This window comes from Lepisosteus platostomus, chromosome 9, assembly GCF_059453375.1.
Source record: "Lepisosteus platostomus isolate fLepPlt1 chromosome 9, fLepPlt1.hap1, whole genome shotgun sequence".
Lineage (NCBI taxonomy): Eukaryota > Metazoa > Chordata > Actinopteri > Semionotiformes > Lepisosteidae > Lepisosteus > Lepisosteus platostomus.
The window spans coordinates 49,182,565-49,205,878 of record NC_142619.1 but is presented as its reverse complement, the minus strand read 5'-3'; positions in this window follow the sequence as shown (position 1 = coordinate 49,205,878).

The following is a 23,314-nucleotide window of genomic DNA, read 5'->3' as shown; positions in this document are numbered from 1 at the left end:
TCTTCAAAAAACAGATAAAACCCCACAATGGATGAAGTGTAATGATTCTATGAATTTTAAAAGAGGTTTTAAATTCAATGAGCATTTTCTGGATCAAACAAATGTTCTACACATCATAAACAGCACAAAGGGGTATTTGTATCGATTAAATGGCATTTAATAAATCAACAACAATAACAAATGAAGAACATCTCACAAGGCTGGTGTGTTTAAAAAAAGGGTTGCAACAAAAACCCAGCACCATGTAGTTGGTTTCAACATGGTTAATTTATTTTATTATTAAGTCACATATTTTTTGCATTATAAAGGCCAGACTGTGAGAATGAAATGGAATACATAGCTAGAGGTAAAGATAGATGCAAAAAATAAATTAAATGCTAAAGTAACAAATGTTCCAATGACAATGATATAAATATTTATTAGTGGATGCAGCACTGTTTTGTGCTTTAGGGTTTTGTGCTTAGAAGAAATAGCCATAGACTGTATTTTGCAATTAAAATTGCCCTTGAGCAAGCTGTTTCTATATACAATAATGCTGTAATCTTCGCAAATCCTTTTGTCTGAGTGACAGGGCATTGCCAAGTCAGAGCATAAACAGGAAAACAATCCATCAGTTAGCAACAGAACCAGGGGCTTTCGAAATGTAATAAAAGCGAAGGATTCGATCTATGCTGAATTTATTGCATTATATCTTTTTTTTATGACAAGGCCTCTATCTTTTAACTAATACTAGCCACCATCTCTTGGCAAGTATTAAAAATTATTGCAGTTTTATAATGTAATATTTTTGTTTTTAATAATAGTATTTCCTGGTTATGTCAATAGATGTCTGATAAAAGCAACAGGTGTACAAGGAGTCTCATCTTCATATTGAACTCCTCAAGGTTCTGTTTGCTGACTCAAGAGATAATAGAAAATTGAAATCCCTTCTTCTAAACTGATCAAAGCCCAATATGATTTTCTTTTGATTTAAATAAAAATATGTTTAGATGCAAGAAAATGTTAACCACAGGTCAAATTCTAAATCACGACACCATGTATTTACAAAATATCACATATAAAATACACAGAAATCATAATGGATTATAATGTCTGTCTTTGTTTATTTGATCACAGCTATAGTCAATATGCCAAAGAGAAAATAGTTTAAACACGAGAAGGATATTCATTTTTGGTATGCTTTAAGTATTAAGTATCATAATGTAACTAATGATGATTCTATTTTTTTATATCTGTTTTTGTCCACCAGGATCTCAAAGACCTTTACATATTGGATGAGGTCTATTTCAGCCACCACTGAAATACAGAATCCATCTACTGTATGGGACTTGTGGCAAACATTCATCACCAGCAACTATTACCTGTTCCATTTTGACCTTAAACCATGATCATGTAATCAGAACCTCAGTTTCACATCTCATTTAAAAAATGGCTGTTGGATTTTTGTCGACACCTGAATACTTTTATTCAGACGTAGCTGCTACACTGGGAGCAAAACAAGTTTCTCCCCCCAAAGAGTGACTTGCCTATACCACGCAGTCACCTCTGTGCACAGACTTGCACTACTCCAGCTCGACGGTCCCTGGAGAGTAACAACCCTCCAGCGCAAAGCTGACAGAAGAACACTCTCTCTTTCTCCCCACGACTCCTAGCCACACCAGGACTGGTGGGGCATCGGGCCAGAAGATCACGGATTGAATACTGCTTTGACAGAGCCTGTCAGCTCTTCCTTTGCTGTCTGTGCCGGGAGATACAAATCCATATAATGGATGAGTATAAATTTAATATTCTGCATTACTGTCCTCAAGAATTCAATTGTTACCTCAGTACACATTGATATCAATTTAATTTGTATAAGTAATGTATTTTTTTAAAGAGTTTAAAGATCACTTTATTGGCCATATACAATTTCTTGTATTAGATATTTGTCTTTTTGTATACCCCAACTTGTTCTCCATGAGACACACAGATAGGGAGAGAAGCTTGGGGTCAGAGCGCAGGGTCAGCCATTTATACGGCGCCCCTGGAGCAGTTGGGATTAAGGGCCTTGCTCAGGGGCCCAACAGAGTAGGATTCCTCTTATTTACCTATGAGTATCTAATGTAGAATCTGTATTAATGAGACTGATTAACAAGAGTATAGCCAAATGACATACTAAATGCATATTCCTTGTGATATATTCTGTATCTTGGTAACCCTCACAATAAGATCTGCCATCTGTATCCAGGCAGACTGTCAAATGTTTTTATATGCACAATCTTATGTATTAATAAATATATTTAGTTTATTTCAACCCGTGTGGGTATTGCTGATTATTGTGACTATTGAATCCTAATAGCCAAAGGACCACCACGTGAATTACTGTTACAAGAAGTAAATTGTCCCAGTTAATTCACAAAACTCCAGCACTTCTATATTAGATAATGCTAAGAACAGTATCTGCAACTTTGTTGCAACTTGAGGTCTCCTTAAACCTTAATTGAAGGTTTAAGAGTAAATTTCAGAGGTTCATATTGAAGAGCTTATTTTGATTGGGAAATAAATGCCTTATACTACAGATAGCACAGAGAGACCGTATATTATGTCTGATATGGGTGTAACATACAGGGTGTAACATTAGTAGAATATCTAGTATCTTTTTTTAAACATAACCTGTTTTAAAACTCCAGAATTTACCAGATTTTGCCTCCCCAGCTCTTTGTGGTACAGAAGAGAAATTTCTGCAGATTTGTATGGCAATAATTCCTATGTGGTCTTTAAATACCATCATATTACAAAATGCATATTACAGATGCATCAGAATGTTTCAAGTCTAGAACATATTCAACAACTAATGTTTAGATGATACTGTATTGAACATCAACATAGTTAGAAAAGACTTAGACTGCTATGAGCTACCTTAAGCAGATTTACTGTATAGGCATTGTGACACATATTTTTTAAGTAGATTGAGGTATAATTATAATTTCAACCTCACCTATTAGATGTGAGAATCTGCATCAATCAATGCTTTGAAAATGTTCCTGCAATTAGATTGGCACAGGAAATGTTAGCATTATATTCCTTTGATTCGCTCATGCTGAGAAGCTATCATGCCAGTTGGAAGTCTATATGATCAAGTGAGCACATGACAATCTGACAGACTATATTAAAGGGTGTGTTGCATCTACTAACAGTTGCTGCCACCTCCATGATATACTCACAACTACAGACACTGCCTCCTCCTGTGCTATTCTTTCACTGGATGCTGGAAAGATTTTAACCTTTTCAATAATGTGGTTAAAATTATATATGGCATACATAAAGTACCGATTTTAAAAAGCATCTTGCTCCCCCCCCCGATTCATCAGAGATACCCATATTCTGCTTTACCCAATGTACCTGTCTTTTCCTCTACTTACTCAAATTGTCCATCAAACTATCATTTCTACCCCTGTTTCTTCTCACAGTACTCAAAATTGCATACCAATACATGGTGATGATGTATTGTTGTATATATAGACAATGTTTCTCAATCCCTACCTCATCTGCTAGCTGTTAGTGATGATTCTGGTACTCTGGAAAGGTATAAAATTAAATTGTCCAAGTTCTAATTTTGCAATGGATAAGTCAGACTTATGTCTAATTTCAACCTTGTTCAGACACTTCACATACCTTTGTATTGAGATTTACTCTTTGTTACTCGCCATCTCATTAAACAACATTTTTAATACAAGTAAATGCTGACTTGAACAGGTGGGTGTATTTTTCCTCTCCAAGCTTCTATCTTCATAATTTAATTCATTAGTTTAACCCTGTCACTCCTATATCTTGACATTCTTATGAAACAGTTCTAGTCTTTTCATATAAACTTCAGGATTTAATTGACTGTAGTGTCCCCCTTCCATTTAGTAGATTGTGTTTTGGATCATACAATTTGGCATTTAATAGAAAGATTCAGAAGGTCTCCAAAGATTATACTGTATGCCCATTTTTTATATATATCATAAAGACTACAGGAAATTCTTCTTTACCTTTCCCACTTTGAAGAAATAACATGACATACATTATAGCAGATACTTGATACTTTGCAAGATTGTCTCTTCTCATTCCAGGATTTAAAATCTCAATATAAGCTTCCTGATTTCTCTTTTTGTTTGCTTATGTCTCTATGGGAAAGGATGTTCCTGTAATTGTCTACACAGCATACTTGATAGGATAATGAGGGTTTTGGTGATACATCCTATAAATTAGGCTATATGCAGCCTGTATAATACTTTGATAGAGGCTGCATAATATCAGAACAACATTCATTTTTGGAACATCCATCATAAAGAGGCATGAATGTTGTGATTACATTTTATGTACTCTATAAAACGGTTCTGTATAATGCAGACTACATAAAGCCGATCTAAAAGCAGATTTTCTCTCCCCTTTTCAAAATCAAAGAAATATATTTTTTTTAAATTGCAGTGTGCTTACTCTAAGGCATTCTTAAAGGTTGTCTGATGTTAATTCTTCTTGTTTGTTATGTACACAACAATAATTGTAAATCTGTATTTGTAAATAGTTAGAAACTGCTCTATAAAACCTGTTAATAAAGAATGAAATTGATACACAATGTGTTGCCATTACCAAAAGGACCATTAGTTCCAGAGATGTCAATAAAAAAACCTAGGAAGATGGATGGGTATCTTGCTAGACAAACTCATTCGATTCATCAAAGAAATTGAATTGATGGACTGTACTGACCAATTTCATTTGCATAAAAGAAAAAAATAGCAAAACTGATCATCAAAACTGTCTAAAAGAGAACTATAGCAAGACAAAGTTTAGCATTCCTGATTATTTTACTATCACTCTTGCTTTACAACATAGCTGAAAAAGAAAAAAAACATATGTTTATCTATATACAGTATATGTGTTGTGCTGTGGGAGGTACTGTCCTTAGAAGGATTAATTTAAAGTGAGGTCCTGACTAACTTGGTCATTATTCAAAAGGCTAGGGGTGTTACCACCAATGTCTTTGTTAAATTCCACTCTGGACTTGTAAACCCAAGTCCCCTAAGATCCCCTTAACTTAATCTGCTATTTAGTGGTGCTACAGCTGCATAAAGCAGACCCTGCACAGATTTAAAACATTTTCAAATTGTTACTGGAAACAATTTGATGTTATTATTATTATTAACGATACTTTATTGGAACATGCAGTGTCCAGCTCCAGCGTTGTAACATCATGATGAGCCTGCATGAGCCTGAGGTCCCAGGACCAAATCAATTTAAAACTGAGCAATCAGGCTGCCATTAATCAATAGAAATAGCATTCTGTAATGACTATACATTTCTGCCTAGACCATCACACCTATCAAGATTTTCTCTTCATAATCAAAACATATTGGTTATTTTCTGGGGGGTTTTCTATATTTTTTACCATGCTTGACATTCACAATAACACAATAACAATCACCCAATCACCTGCATCAAATAAATTCTTTCGCCTATAAGATGATTTGGTACTTTGGTAACAAGTCCCTCAAGACAATCACTGTATTGAATGATCTGTTAATCATGATGACACCAAAAACCATATTAATATTATAGATATCCAAAATCAATTTTTTTATTCTTCTAAAAACATAAATTTTTGTTTGTTTCTTTTGACATGCAGTATCAGTATGAAAGAAAAATCCTGTCAAAACATTTTGGGTTTCTGTCTAATAAGAAATTCACAAGCAAACTAATTAAGATGATAAAAGTAGGACTGGAAGGAGCCTAATGCTCCTTGAGAACTAAAACAAGACACGTGTGTACAGTAAATGGATGAAGCAAAAACAAAAGCTCTGATAAATTTAAAGCACAAAAGAAATTGGGGAATTGAATTTTCCATCAGAACATTACAGGCAAGGTTAGATCCATGATTCTCCTTTGGTAGCTTGTAGCTTATTGACTCAAAACTTTATTGAGGGTTCCAAGGGACTCATGTTCAATGAGTCTTCTGGCAGCTTCTTCCTAGCATTCACCAGTCTTTGTGGGCTTTCCTTACTTTGACTGCTAACTTTCAGATTTAATTAAATATCTTCAGAAGTTTTAGGACCTCCCTCTTCATCCACAATCATTCTTACATCAATTCTTCAACACTGAAAATGATGGAGACCATATGACAATGTGGATTTTTATTCCCCTCAGGCATTGGTAAGCGTTTTATTGTAAAAGAATCAAAGAAGCTGAAAACATCAATACATTTTGTATGCTCATTTGTTATCTGGTGCTAGAGGGTACAATATATTTTATAGACGTTTCTCTTCCAGAAGGATAATGAACCTAAGAAATCTGTACTAAGTTGATGAAGGAATTTCTGAAAACAAATTGTGGGAGTAGAGTGACCAGAAATTCTATTCTATCCCTCCAATCATTTTCTATCTACTTTATCGAATTCAGGGTTGCAGATAAGCCAGAACCTATCTTTTAAAGTAATGGGGCAAGGTGGGACACACCCCAGATGGGACACCAGTCCATCACAAGACACACACTGACAACAACACACATTCACAACAATTTCCCCAGAAATTGAATAAACCAACCAGTATGTGCCACAGATGTCGGAAAGGACGAACCGTAGAATGGCAGGAGAGCGTAAAAGACCCTATGCGTAGCGGCGAGACGGGGGTTAGCCCGGGCTCAGCTGTTCAGGAAATGCCGTATAGAAACCTATGCCCTCAGGTAGCAGATGTGGGGCGACTTGGTGCTAGGCAGGTTACAGGACATCCGAACGTCAATGCTGAGCTAAGGCAAATGAAAGACCCAGAAATATATAGCCCCAGAGAGAGAGAGACACTGGAATGACAGCAAAGCACCAGAAACAAGAGACAGAACAGAATAGGAGCACCCTCTGGCTGCAGAGGTCGTGACAGTATGTCTTTGGATTGTGGGAGGAGACTAGAGGATCCAGAGGAAACCCATGCAAGCAGAGGGAAATTAGCACCCCAGGCACTGAACCTTAGGGCCCGGCACCACGAGGCAGGAGTGATAACTGAAGCCGTCTATTTATTTTTTTTAAATGATTGAAACAAGGAATGTTCTACATAAAGGCAATGCAGACAAAACGGAACTGGTACATTTTATTTAAAGTAGCTGAAAAATCAGTGCAGACTGGAATTTCTCTAGGTCCTTAAATTAGAGCGCCCACTAAGCTGACACATGAAAAGGAGAGTATCCTGAAAAGAAAAAAAATGGAGAAAGAGAGGGATACATAGTTCTGGGTTCACAAGAGATCCACCAACTTGCCTGAGCCTACTGCCATTTTACAATGAGAATATCCATAGCCGCACTGACGCTGGTGGGGGATAGTTTGCACAGTTGGTTACTCCAGGACTCTCTCGTCTGCAGAGAACGATTATTCACAGCTAGAGAAAGAAACGTCCTGTCTTCGGTTTTGTACAAAAAACTTTCACAATTATCTATATGGATATCAATTAACAATTTTACCAGATCAAAAGCCACTACCAGGAGGAGGAGAAATCCACCCATTGATTCGGTGAAGACAGAGAAACGGGTTTGATTTACACTGTCAGGCTATGACTTTCTTGTCCTACACAGGATCTGCAATCAACAAATCAAATGAGTTGAGTTTTTGCCTTTCGCACATAAATAAGTTCCAATACCTTCTGAATTGGGAATGTTATGGTTTTGTGCTTGTTACCTTTGTGTGCTAAACAGTTTAAGATTTGTACAGTAAGAGATTCACTCATCTCATAAAGAAGTGGTTTATGCTGCAGAGTTGGCCATGCACATTTTATTTTTCAATTCCGATAGAAGACTGGATGGATTCTGTGTAGATTGTAAGGCTATTAGTGCAACCAGTGACTTTGACCGTTCTCTAAAAGAAAGTAATACAATGGCAGGAAGCTAAGTGACTGTTTCAGCTCTCTGTGCAGGGAATAAAGTTCAATTCATTTACTGACAATTGTGTTATTTCCATTTGGAATTCACAAAACCTGCTGGATCAATAATGAATAAAAAATCCAAGGTGGCTCAAAACAAAAGAAAGAAAACAGCAGAGAGCATATCTCAGATGTAATGCTTACAATTCTATTTGTACTAAACCGGCAGGAACAGAGGTGATGACAGCTTAATGTTTGTATTGAAATCATAAAAAGAGAGTGCCCATGTAAAGCTTTATCAATAAGCCCCGAAGGACAGCATTGTGTTGACTCAGAACTGGGAAATGAGCTAAACATGGGAAACCTGATGGCTATTGTCACACAATATGCTTTAATACAGAAATTGAGGTACTATCAGGCAAAGTTCTTCATTCAATTTGCACGGTGACATCCTTTCTGTAAGCCAAGCACAAAGACAAGTACTGTACAATATTTCTGTAGAATAATGATAACTGCTATTTATTATGATTAACGTATTTCATATAGTAACTTTCACTAAAAAATATCCAGAAGTGTTTTGTGGACAAATAGAAGTAAAACAAAACATAAACATTGAAAACATTATTTTTAAAAAAACAATTAACAAATAGTGAAAACTTAAAAACCTTATAGATTTAGATATACAGTAAAAAAGAACAGACGTTTTTAGTTGGAACAATACAACTGGTGCTAAAACTGTTAATATGTAGAGTACACTGATCTTGCAAGAAACATGTATGTCTGTGTTATCTATTCCTTCTTTACTACTGTAGGGGTTTTGTGAATTTACTGGCATAATATTAAGTTCTAACAGTAAATTGCATGAGTTTACTTTGGCTATTAGGAATCAATCAGCAGATCAACAAGGAGTCTTCACAAGGTTTTACAACACGCATAACACATTGATTGATTCGTAGAAACAATGTGTACATTCAAAATATCAGGTTGATACAGAAAAGATATTTTAAAACAGGGATGCTATAGTTAGTATAGCATTGGTTATACTCACTTCCTAATCAGTCTCGTTAAATTAATCATCATTCAGGCACTCTTAAGTAACTGCTGCTACTTAAATTAGTTAAATTGATATTAACTTGTGAATATAAGATTTTTATTCTTGAGAGGGTCAAAGCTGAATTATACTCATCTATAACCGTGGATTAAATACTCTCGTGCAGATGGGTGGGGGAACAGCTGACTGGGTCTGTCACAGCGCAATCCAATCCGTGCTCTACTGACTCAGTGCCACTCCAATTCTGAGGCAGCTCAAGTTATCTGGGACAGAGAGAGAAGGATCCTGCTGTAGCTTCACGCTGACAGTCAATTCCCTCAAATGGATTGTCCAGTTAGCATTGAGCTGAAATGGGGCAAAGTCTGTACACAAGGTGGTGTTTGCTCAGTCGGGGTGAGTCACACAAAAAGGGGAGAAACTCGGTTTTCTCCCGGTGTAGCAGCTACTGCTAAATATTGCTCCAGTGACCAAGCAGGCACACAGTGGTAACTAGCTGGTCACAGGGTCCTGCTGCAGGCTAGACCTTGGGCAGAAGTTTGCTTTGCGTACGGGCTTACCCTCTAACCCGGAGCTCCGGGAAAACGTTTCAGTCCCAGGGTTCAGACAACAACTGTGGCAGGCACATGGTCCTTTTGTCAGTCAACCAAGTTGGTTCAGCAGACAGGCTGGCCAAGTTAGAGGTGATGCACCACTTTTTAACTGGGGAAAATCTGGTTGATGATTGGTCAAGGAGTTACCAGGTGGACACCCTGCAGGTCTCTGATTGGTTGGTCATCTTGTTGGATGATTAACCATGCCTTGTGACTTTTAGGATTATCTCCAGATGTGCCCCTGCTAGACATGCTGGTGCTATCAGTTGACATCCAACTTATAGGAATATCGACAATGGATCTGGACTGTCTTTGAAAAGATCCTCATCCAAAAGATAAGCTCATCTCTCTCTCTTCCTCAAAGACCACAAAGACCACTAGGTCATCCTGTGGCTGACCACAGAGAGGGGCCTCTTTTTAATTCCTGTGATAGCAATAGGCTGTTTGGTCCAGACACATAGAGATTTTTAGAAATGCTTAATTTCAGTTAATTCTAAGTGAAATAATAGGCCTTGTCCCTACACTACACAGTATTTTTGTCTTGTGTTGCTTTTTCATCTCTGTGTGCCTTGGCATTATTTAGTATGCTCTTAAATACTTGTATCATTCTGTACACATTAAACATTTTCATGGCTTTGTAGATAACAGTACCGCACAGGTTTGATTAAGTGTTTTGCAAATAATTGATGTCTTAATTTTGCTAAAAGTATTTTGAAAACCTACTGCTGCTGCTGTAACATCGAGAGACTTTTATTGACATGTTTCATAAAGAGAATAATAGACAGAGTTTTAAACAAGCCTTTATTTAACGGTCTGCCACAATTTCGACTATGGCTCCATCCCATTGATGCACATTAAGAAGACCTCTGGATTATTTACAATTTCCACCCCATCCTTCATTTCTCAGATGAAATCCTTTCATCGAGGCTCCACCTGCTAGAAACCTTTTAGAAAGACTCAGGTGTTTGGGTTGCATGGTGCAGACTTAGAGTAACCCACATCTAGCAATGCCCTCAATTCCAACATTTTTAATGCCCCTTTACCACAAGCCAGGTATGACTACACGAAGACAGTTCTCACCATAGCCTTCCGCTCTTATCCACCACAAACCACCCGAGTCACTTGAACTCCACTATGCACATCGTCCATTGTCCACCGTCACTTATTTCTCTCACCTCGCTCTTTCTGTAACATCTCTGCACAACTGTCTTAACCAGACACCAGCTGTAAGAAAGATTTAAAGTAAGGCTGTGACTCTTGCTCCTGGAGCAATGGAATGGCATCATTATAATGACAGCCATTTTGTCTCATATAGACACAAAGTCACTTTAGAGTGGAAAATGGCTTGTGGCCACCTGGCCTCATGAATCTTTTCAGATTACTCTGTAGAGTTTTCTGTGCTTTATCATTACAGCCAATCTTCTTTGAGGTTCCATTCCAAGTCAAATCTGTCCTCATCCACTCCATATCCATCATATGCATCGCAAGAAATATATTTTTGCATATCATAAACCTTCCCTGGCATCTTACTTGGGTTTTGAAATGAAACCAATTCTTAATATGCACTGTTCCTAATACTGCTTCTTGGGACAGTTTGCAGCCTCACTCTTTTCTGAAAGCATTTGTACCTCCAAAATTTTAGGTTTACATCTTATCAGGTGTTAAAACAGTATCTCTTTCTGTACAATTTCACCTTCCTAGATTACTTCTCTGAAGTATCAAACCAAACCTTCCACTCATTCATTATTTAAAATCAGTTTCTGAAAACCATCCATTTGAACCTTCCTATTTGTACTACCAATTACACTTACCTCAGACAGCTATTCCTACTGACCCACAACTTATTGAAAATCAACAGTTAGTGACTTCCCATTGGTTCCTACACCATTTCCCTAAACCAGCTTCAGCACAGAATGCTATCTGGCCATTATTAGGATTGGCACATCATCCTCAAATCCTCATCCATCACAACTTTTGATTCCTTGTGCTCTGCTCCTCTGAAGTTACTTATGTTAAACCTGAATCCAATCCACTTTAGACATGCTCACCATGTTCTGCAATTGAGGATCCATCTCTGGTATTAAAGGGTCCTCATTCATTCACCTAACCCATGAACACTATTCTCCAGAGCAGAAAGTCCAAAACTCTTTCTGTTCCTCAATATTTCTTCACTTATTTTCCACTTATTAATTTCCACCATATGCACTTGATCTCCTATAAACAGTACTATATTCTCATTAATATTCTGTATTAGGTATCATAAATAAAGAATCTGTATCACCATTGTGGGATCTCTTTCATTTCTTTTGAAGGTTCCAACAGCCCTGACCTTACAGGTGCTATGTTGTTCTCCTCATTCAGTCAAGTTACCTCATTGTTAAGTTAAGCTCAGTTAAGTAACTGATGCTACTTAAATTAGTTAACCTCATTGTCATGCCTCGGATCATGTCTCTTCTGTCTTTTTATTGGGCTATAACCGAACTACTTAATTGTTGGTAGTTATACAATATTCTGATATTTGATATATTGGTTATTTTCTTTAAAATCTATGATTTGTCATCCAAATAAAATAACTCTCAAAATTGTAGCTTTAAGGTGTATTCAATGTATTATTCATTGGACAAGTGAAAATAGACTGTATTTGTCACGACTATAGTCCCCCCTCCTTAAGGGTGCTCCAGCCCTTTCACTAAAGACTTCATTCTCTGCACCTGTTTCCCATTCCCTGCCCACCTTAAAAGCCAGGCGCTGACGCTCTTCCTGGCTCTGCATCTGATTTCCATTTCGTGCGAGTCCGGGACCAGGAAGCGCCTGGTCCCGTTAAGGTTTTAACCTCTGTTCCCGTTCCCGTTCCCCGTCCGCCGGTTCCGACCCGGCCTTCGTGGTTTTTTAATTCTTGCTCTGATGGATCTCCTGGTTTTGGACTTACCCTTGCGTTTTAGATTTTCCCTAAGGACTACTCTCGGATTGTTCGCCTCGGCCACACCTCCCCGTGCACCAGCGCACCTTGGACACACCCCCCTGTCTTCAGCCCCATATTCCTGCATGACGTTTCCCCAGTGTTTCCCCACTCCGTCGGACTGTGTCGTCCGCATAGGGTCCGGAAAGAACTGTTCGTTACAGTATTTTAAGATTTGTTAATTTCTAAAAGCCTTTTAAGTAAGATATTTGTCTCTTTATCAAGGGAATGTTACATAAAAATAAACCAAAGCTCTGATAAACTTTAGACAACAAATGCACAATTTTTCAGGAATTTATAATCACCTTGATTTTCTCTCCACTTATGAAAAAGAAAAATAACAAATCTGTTCAAAATAACTGAAAGTTAAATTCATATTCTTCTTTCAGTTGGATATATGTTGTATAAGTACAGCCAGAATAGTTAATTCCAAGGACAGTGATAGCAGCATAAAACATTTTCAAAAAAGTTGCTTCTACAGCAGATTTTAAATTATGCATCAGTGGCAGTGTTAGTCTGGAACTGTATACTAGGATCGATGCCTGTAATTAAAGTTCCAACACTCCTAGCTACAAAATGACAAAGCTACTTACATCCTGACCAATAACCCATATAGCATGTATAAATTATGTGGTTAAACATATATTAATAACAAACTGCTTTCTTAGATCTTGTTATTGAATCTGTAAAGTGTCCAGCTACAGAATGAAAGCTCATTTATATTCATTTCATGAAAGTTATGCACCCACAATGACCTTTTTAATTTATTTGTGTACAGAAAAGGATAACTAGAGGTCAAAAATGACAAAGTAAAACTCCTGTTAATTACTTTGGACTTATCACTTGAAATGAAATCAGAAAAGCATTAACAGCATTAAAGCCATTTTCATCAAGAACGAGTAACATACTGCTGAATATCCTCATCAGGTATCAAAATTATCTGCCGCTCATTTTATATTTAGTACTGAATAATTCTCTTACACCTGTTATTGAAATGACAGATTAATTGCATTTTTAAACTACTGTACATTTTAGGTAAAATTAAGAACAAATTTTGAATGAGTCCAAATTACTTCCACTGTTTCAGTATTTCAGGGAGTGTTTTGAAAATAGATTTTGTAATTTCTTGAGGGTGAGTGGGGGAGCTACGTTTCTGTTTGAAAAAAACAAAACAATTATGATTATAATCCCAAATTCATCTGGGATTATAAATCTTAGACTAGCAACATCAGAAACTGTACAAATGGTAGTTTACAATGAAGGTTAGATATTTAGTCATTCTGAAGTTTTATCCAACTGGTTCTGGAAGGATCCCAATAAGGAACAAATCCCAGTGGAATGTCACTGTGACTAGCAAAATAGACTGGTATTTAAAAAGCTTTGTTAAAATGAAATTTCAAGAAGGATTAGACTTGGAAAGAAAGTACCATAGTTGTCACGCCCTCTGCAGCCAGAGGGTGCTCCTTCTCTGTCCTGTCCCTAGTTTCCGGTCTGTGGTCCTTCCTGTCCCTCTCTTTCCCTTGGGCTATATATTTCCGGGTCTTGCACTCTGTCCTCGCTCAGCATTGATGTTCGGATGTCCTGAGACCCGCCTAGCACCAGGGCGCCCCACGTCCGCTCCCTGAGGGCATAGGTTTCTATACGGCATTCCTGAACTCTTTGCACTATGAGCCCGGGCCTTTTTCCCGTCTCGCCCGCTACGCATATGGGTCTTTTTCCGCTCTCCTGCTCCCCACGGTTAGTCCCTTTGGACGTCCGTGACAATAGTACTTGTAGGTTTAAAGTTCATTTGAAAAAGGACTAGAAATACATGCATAGTTCCTTCTGCAACACAGCTTCTTCTGCAAAAACCTATTTCTAATCTGTGAACTCTGAGCTGTTTCCCTATGAAATGTCCTTGCAAACAATTAGCTGTCTGATCAACACCCCCCTTAGAAATGCTGTATGAAGCTGTGTTAGAGCAAAAGTTGAGAGTTGACAATTAAAATTATGGTTTTCACAAGCTGAGTAACTTATTTATGGTTGACACATGTAACTCATTAATTCAGTTTTATCACTTCTTCATTTACTATGGAGACAATAGTTAACAATATACAGTATATTATCAGGTTGTCATCATTACTTTCCTGTTGGACATAAGGTTGAATACAAAGAAATTAAGCCACAAATCTTAATAAATTGGTTCAGGATGTTTCTGAGTTAAGCCTTTTTTAAATGTGTATATTTTATGATGCATCATCACTGCTATGATTCAATAACATGGATGTGGAAGGCTTTCCAAAGAACACATCGATCCCAAAGTACGTTGCAATACTGTACCACTATTGTCACTCTGTGGAGGTGAAAAGGATCCGATGCAGATGCAGGAGTAGTAAGGAGGTAAGTAAGCGTACAGAGCAAAACCAGGAGCTGAGTCGTAGTCCGAAGGCGTAAGGAAGGCCGAGATCCGGTAAAGGCACTGGAGGCGAACAATCCAAATGGGAGACAGAATCATGGTTGAAAAGAGAGCTGCAGGGTCAAATCCGAAATAGGCACAGATAGCAAACAATCCAAGGGGCGAGACGAGATCCGAAGTCCGAAGGCAAAAGGGTAGACAGAATTCCAGGAAGGCAAAAGGGTAAGAAACGCTAGGCAGAGCAACAAGAATTGAACTCAATACCAAGCAACGGGAAGTAGGTTAGAATAGTATAAATAACCCGGCGTGCCGCACGGTAGAGCAATTGCAGGCGTGTTAACTCGTGCGGCGGCGCTTGTTAATAGTAATCCGCTGCTGGTACTGATTAGCTCGCTTATGCGTTGATCTCTGCTGGCTGGTGGTCATGACAACTATAGGAGGCTGAAATTGTAAGAAAATATTGAGACAACCGTGAGTGTACGAGCATTTCACTCCACTTGAGTTAAAACTTGAAGACTACAGTGAATCATTCAGTTATCTGAAATTCTTCAGTATAAGAGTATTTAAAACCTGCTAAATTCCAAACCATTCTCTACAGAATTCGACAATAGAAGAATACTTGAGAAGGTAATCGAAAACATCTTCATATTCATATCTTCTTATGTTCACAAAGCCCAGTGCTTAATGCCAGTCTCTTGCTCTTCTTGAATGAGGACACTACTGACCTTACCTACAGCTTGTATGAAAGCACATTAGATAACACAGATTCTACATTTGTACTATGATCCATAAAGATACTACTGAGCTACTGAGATACAGCAGGATGTCATGCAATTTTCAGTTGTAAGTAGAAGCTGGCTAAGGATAAGCGTTGGTACTGAAGAAGGCTGTCTGCTTTCATGCAATCAATCATTAATGACAAATTAACCAAAGAAAAGAAGAGCTTTGGGTTCTCCCTTGACAAAGGCTACTCTGAACGTCTTTGTGCATCAGATAAATCAGTTTATCAGTGTAACGGGGCTTGGTGGCCATGATCATGTTACAGATGTGACTCTACCCCCTATCAACCTAGACAGTGCAGAATCCTCCTGTAGCCACAGACTCATCCTTACAAAACAGCACAGTTCTCCACTATCTGTGGTGCTGTTTATGCTCTACGTCTGCGAGTGATCGCATTCAAACCCCGGCAGAGGTAGGATCCCTCAAACATGACCAGGTACTTAGAATATGCAGTATGTTTTGTATCCCTCCATACATTTTCTAAATGCTTCATCAGGGTAGTGGGGGAACTGGAGCCTATCTTGGCAAGACAAGGAAGGGTGCACCCTGGATGGAATGTCAGTCCATCGCAGGGTCCATACAGTCTTTGAAGTGTGGGAGGTAAAGCGAGAACCCGGAAGAAACCCTATTAAGCACGGTGAGTTCAAACTCCATGCAGATGGCACCCCAGGTCTTTAATCAAACCCAGGGCATCAGCTGTGTAAGGCAGCAATGCAAACCCCTCTGCATCCATGCAGCGCTTATGTTTTGTGAAAAACATACGTATGAATGCAATGCATATGTACTGGATGAATGCAAAAAAAACTAATTTAAAGTAACAACAATCAGTTTTAAATGTACATGTACCACAATATTCTATATTTTATAATTCGATGTTAATTTTCATTTTCTGGACTATTTTATATACTTTTCTGCAAACGATACAGCAAAAATGATATAGTGTAGATCAATCGCTGCCATATTTTAATAGTAATCCACAATGTTATAAAGTGGCTACAAAAGCTATTTGCTTCACGTCTCGTTTGAAAATGATCACTCTTGCTATTTCAAGACTCGTGGTAAAATGAGGTCAGATAAAGAAGGAAGAGTCCAGATGCTGAAGCAGAATGTGCAGCATACCCCTTGGAAGAAATAGCTGTTCCAATCCAGTTTTCAGGAGTGACACTTCATGAAGTGATGAGTTCCATTTCAATGCAGGTTTTGGAGTTGCATTAAAAGACTACAAATCTGGTGATCAATGACACCCCCCCAGGGACTTGATTTATGTCTTGATATATCAGAGAAAAGGACATTAGCCCATTGAATCTGATGTGTTGGCTAGCCCACTGAAGTGAAGCTTGCTTTCTTCATGAATATTAAAATGTCTGATTTTGAGGACTAGTTTGTGAACTGTGTATTGCTCCTTTTCCTCATTTCTTTTTGTTGAATGTCTGCTTGTGTGTAACTCCATGTTGTTGTTTGTGCTTACATTTGAATAAGGTTGTTTTTCCATTATTTGAACAGAAGTCACATCGGATTTTACCTATTTCTCACCATTTTTTAAAATTGTTATTGTGCAAAATTAAATAATATTCACTGTATAGTTGGCCTTTGTTTAGCTTTAAAAAGGCTTTATTTAAATTGAATATACTACAAAACATGATAAGAATCGCTTAACGACAGTAAAATAAGAGACAACATAAATTACACTATAGAAATCTTTTTATGAGCTTCATAGTTTTATTCGAAGTATAATATGCCATACCTTTGTCTCAGTAATTTCGTAATTTCTTAGCTTTAAATAAGAAAGAAGTTGAGAGGAAGATGGCTATCCAGGCTGATTTGTTCATTTGGTAGCTGTACACGTAAGTGAAACTAAACTTTCATACAGCCAGTTCCCAAACACCTGGCTGGGAAGTGGGAAGCCTGTTCCTCAAACCCACAACTTTTTGAGTAAGCATGCATTTCCTATTCTATGTCTTAAAATAATTCTAGCCCTATGCCAATTGTCACTCTGTTACCTTGTTTGTCTACTGAATAGTACCCTGGATTTACTTGAATCAAATCTTCATTCATTTTCATCTCCCTTTACCTCAATGTCTATGATAATCCTCAAAATCAAGAATCATTCGTTTTGTTCTTCTTTAAATTCTTTTTAATGTCTGATATCCTTTTATAGTGAAAGAGAACGTTATGCAATATTCTAATTTATGTCTCACTTTTAATGTATATGCATTTCCCCAGATTTAAATTAAATTAGTTTTTGCCATCTTTCTCGGATGCCCCACGCTGTACTGATGAAAGATCTACATACAGTAATCACCAAAATTCCTTCCTACAGCTGTAACTTACTCATGGAATATGAATATACTGTATTTTATGCATATCTTACTACAGTTGATTAAATTTTCCCTTATTAGTGTTATTTATATTGCACAAGTCTGGTGAATCCATGATTTTGCTGTTTTGTGGTTCTATTTCTGATTTTACTATGTTTGCCACTCCTCTTATTTTTGTACAATTTGCATATTTAACTAATTTGCTGACTAGAGTATATCAGAATCTACAGTAAATCATTGATATAGATCAAGAAGCACAATAGGCCTAAATTGGATCCCAACAGCAATTTAAGTTTGTGCCCCTTATGATGATGTTCTGTTTCCTGTTCATTAACCAGTTCTCAATCTGTGAATACACAGTAACATAATCAGCCTCTTCTGGGGGACTTTATTAAAAGCTTTTTGAATGTCTAATATATCATATTATTTAATGTTATGTTCTGCTTACATATTCAAAGTATTCTAGCATGTTAGTTAAATAAGACATTCACTATCTAAATCCATGTAGGCTGAAATTACTTCTGTTTTCTGAGTTTTCTGGTTTCATTTGATTTAGCTCTTATCATCATTTCCAAAACACTTACTGCAATGGAAGACTGATAGATCTATAGTTTCAGTCCTGTAGTTTAATCCCTCTTTTTATAAATTGGTATTATATCTGCAATTCAATCTGTGGGTACTGCTCCTATTTTAAGTGAGAGCTGGAATATCCTAGCTAACAGTACTATGTACTATCATCCCTCATTTCCTTGAGTATGACAGGGAAAATACCACCATGTCCTAGAAATGTATTGGTTTTAGCCATCCAACACTCTCTATGCTAAAAATACCCACTACTGATGGAGCATATACAGTATTATTGAACTGCATTTTTCTGTATTGAAAAAATCCAGTATTATTGAACTGGTCCAAAATGTGAAATGATGTCTCATGAGAAATCATTATGATTATTGACATTTTTAGTGCTTTACCATAGGTCAAGAAATTAAAAAAAATGTATTGAAAACTCAAATATTGGATTAACATCCACATTATACACTGGTTAACACTGCCAACTGCAAACAAAGCACTTCTATTGGGATTTGCAAGAGCTTCATAATTGACTGACCTAAACCCATTTATGAGCTTAAAAAAGAAGAAAGGAAAATACAGATATTTTGTATTATGAAATGGACTGATACATTTTTATATTCCAGTTTCATATGTAAATCATCTTTTAAAAAAAAGCAAGTAAAGGATTATTCAATGCTGAAAAGAGACGAAAAGAAACATAACATCCAAATCACACCCAAAGAAGGCTCCACAGCCAAAACGTTGTGTTTCTTTTCTTCTCTTCTCAGCATGGAATAAACCTTTACTTGTTCTTTACCTACAGTCCGCATGCTGACACGGCTCCCTGCTTTTATAAAACAGGTCTTCCAAGAAGATTTTGGATAATATACACTTCATAGAAACAATTACACTCTTACACCTTCTCTCACCTTCTGAAGCAGCTTGTTTTATAAAATGTTTGAATTTCACTGTGTATTGCTCACAGGGAATGAACTTGAAAGGACCAAATGTAAGACTAAAATAGTTTGTAGCAGAAAAAATGTGTGAAAGGCACCTAGAACAATTTAATCAGAGAATGGTAAAACTTTTTCCTTTCCCTTCACTTGAATTGGTATTTAGTTGTGTGGCAGTTAACTTTGATTTTGCAGTAATATCAATGGCCTGTAAAGAATGTCACTTCTTACTTTGTATGGCCTTCAGTGAAAAATGTTTTGTTAGTGGCATAGAAGGGAGTTTGCTCTTAACCAGTCTTTCCTCTGCCACATTAAATTGCAGTCCTCTAACCTTTCCAAGTGCTCTCCCAAAAAGAAGTGACAATTTTCACCCTAGGATCCCGTTAAATTAGTAGTTCACATCTATTTTAACTTGCTTTTAGCTGCCTTGTCAAATCAAACATGTCTTCAGTTCCTCAATAAGTGCCCACCACTTTATTTTAAAAAGGTACTCCTAAGAAGTGCATATTTTCATTGTTTATTCACACAGTATACAGTATATATCAACATGTGTCTCTTATACAGTTATACTAGTTCTGTTCCATGATAATTAAATATCAAGATAAGCTGTGACCTTAAATATACTTTATGAAAAACAAACCATGACAAAGTGCAGGATAATTAAGTTAAAATAGGACTAAGTTGCTGGTACATGTTATCTAAGTGAAAAATTCTATAACAAAATTGCCTGTTACAAAAAGCATTGGAATCCTTTCTTAAATTTATTCTCTTAATTCTTTTATTTTTTTAGTCCCGGTAGAATGAGCTCTTGTGTTGAGATTTGAATTAATTTTAATTCTTACAGTACATTGTCAAAATGTCAGTGCAAATTAAATGTAGGCTAAATCAAAGATGTATAACTTTTTGTCATGTTTGTTTGGATGGTATAATTGTTTGTGCCCTTGGATATAATTCAAAAACAATATTCTCAATTTATGAACCACAAAAGGCTTTTGTGTGCATTTTAGTGTGACATTATGCATTGAAGGATTAATGAATTTTACATATTGACTGATGGTCTTTTTAATAATGAGTATAAGAGGTTTCCTTCACTAAGTCAATTGTAATGTTATGTACAGCATATTTTTTAATGAAACATACTTGGAGAGTAAACTGAACATCCAAGAGAATTTCCCAAATTTGAGGATGGATTCCAAAATGCCAAGTGAAAGAAATGTGTGTGGAAGACAGGCATGTGTCTGACAAGTACAGTACATGACAAAATCTGTATTATACAACAAATCAAGGGGGGCCTATGGTCTGAGATTTTGCAATATAGATAGATCTGCCTCATCAGGGAGATAGATAGTGGTGCAAATACAGGAGCGTAACCCCTTATCTTAAGATTAATTTACCTGCAGCATTTTTATCCATATCATAACTTTAATACAGAAAAATAAAAACTGGCATATTGTGTTCTATGACGTGTCAGTGTGCCAGCAGTGGGGCCCAAGGCTGCTTTCAGCAGAGGCTGAATTGTTATAACATATCTCCAGAGCCTGATAGGGCTCTAACAATTGTACTTCAGCAAACAAGAAATGTTTACATAGGCCATCAGCAAAACTCTTTCAGTATTCACTCAAGACAGGTGAAAGACAATTTTTTAACTTACTAGCCTACTGCCTGTACATAAAAGAATGGCAAAATCAAATCAAGTAATTATGGACCAATAAGCCTTACTTCTATTACATGAAAGGTCATGAAAATAAAAACCCTTTACCATTTTACAATTATCTGAGTTTTGGGATCTTCCTTTTTGGGGTATGTCGAAACGTAACCAACTGCACTTGAAAGAAAAACTGCGGGAGTGTATAGATACATTGTTGTTCCCCCTGTGTGTGTTCATAACCTTTTAAGAGCTGGAATAAGGGAACAAACTATTAATAAAATTGGAGAGGCTGCATAAAGTTCTGGGTGTAAGAGTTTCTGAAACAATACACTTGAAAGTATAGCAGTTTTTAAAGCAAAGACTGAGAACAGAAATGGGTAAACAATAGAAAATGCATCAATTAAAGGCATTGGTTTGCTAGAGTAATTATCAGCTCATTTGGAATGAAAACCGCTAGATACAGTACCAGGGATCTTCTGAACCTGGGTTGTTAACCACGGTTAAAGGGACTAGTCATCACTCCTTGAACAAGCAACAACGGTGCTGAATACAAAGCATATTACTTGGTATAATTGAAATTGTACCACATTGGAAGACTGGATAAAGTTAGATGAAATTCCACATAAAATCTGAATCTCAAATCCAGGCAATAGGCATTCAAGTTAAAACACATTTTTGGATTAACAATGGGTTAATAGGTAGAAATCAGATAAGGGGTGAGTGTTTAAATTTGAGTGATTTCATCAATGAAGTACCACAGGATTTGTATTAGGACCACTGCTTTTACTCATTTGTATCAACTATCCCAGTTCTCTACAGTATATTTTGGTATAGTTCATAAACTTGTTATGTTTGTGAATTATGCTAAAATAGGAAAATAAGCAGACAATTTACAGTAGGAGCAGCGAAATAAGTTTAAAAACATCATATACTTATAAACATAGCTTTTAAATCAAGGTATGTTGTGCAAAAAGTGTACAACACACTAGAAAGTCATCATTTATAATACAGTGTACAATTTGTTCACCGTGTTATTACAAGATATTGCTGCTCTGGAATCAGTACAGAGAAAAGCAAACTGATATATTTCAGGACTTTAGAGAATGTCGTACACATTGATAAAACTAAACCTTTTTCATCTTGCATTGAGAAAACTAGAAAAAGACCTGATCCAAGTATTCTCAAAGGCATTGACAAGGTCAAGATTGCTGACTTCAGAATCAACAGTGAAAGAGGGACCAGAGGACACAACTGGAAAAAAAATGGAAAACAATTTAAGGTTGCAGGAGTATGGAAACGTTTTGTAAACATTTCGACATTTTGTAAAAGCTGACACTCTGCCTTCTTTAGGAAACATCTAAATAGTCAATCAGCTTGGTACATTGAAACAAATGAGCCAAACGGCATCCAATGAGCATGGTGAAGTAACAGACACAAATAAATTGTTTCAGTATCGTCCCAAAGTGGTACACTTACTGGCCAAAGTATAGGAGTCACCATTCAAATTAACAAAATCACTCAGCAGCAGATGTAAGAGCAAAAGAAAATACCATCACCTTCACTGGCTACAACAGCCTCCCTATCTCAGTCCTATTGAAAACAAATGGAATCAGGAAACAGGCAATTCAATTTCATACAGCATCACTTTCGCCACAGTTTCAGCGTAAGAAGGGTGTATTAGAAAAATGGGATGAGATTGCATTACAAATATCAAACCTTCTGGATTACATGACACTTATTTTTCAAGATGTCCTTGTTCCTCGTAGAGACCCAGCATGTTAATCAATGAGTGATGCTAATATTTTCATTGATTGCATGTATAAAAAGCCTATGATTATGGTATCACTTCCCTTGTTTTCTCAAAAGTATGCAAATCCCCTGCTACTGTAGAGTTGAAAGAAGTCGCAGCACAGATAGTGCAGTTTTGAAGTAAGTTTATTTGAATGGCCATTCAGAGAGCAGAATAAATATGTCTGCTTTGCACAGCTCAGGCCAACCTCTTTTGTTACCATAAAAGTTGAGACAAGGACAGGGTTATAACATATATTTAAACACAGAATGCAAAACAGTATGCACATTACAGGAATATTTGCATATGCTGATCTCCATCTGTCCGAGAAGTCACAAATTCTTTCAGTTAGCTAAACCCATCACAGATGTTGCCCCCCTGAATGCTACATTACAGTACTTTGGATCTTTAGCATAATAG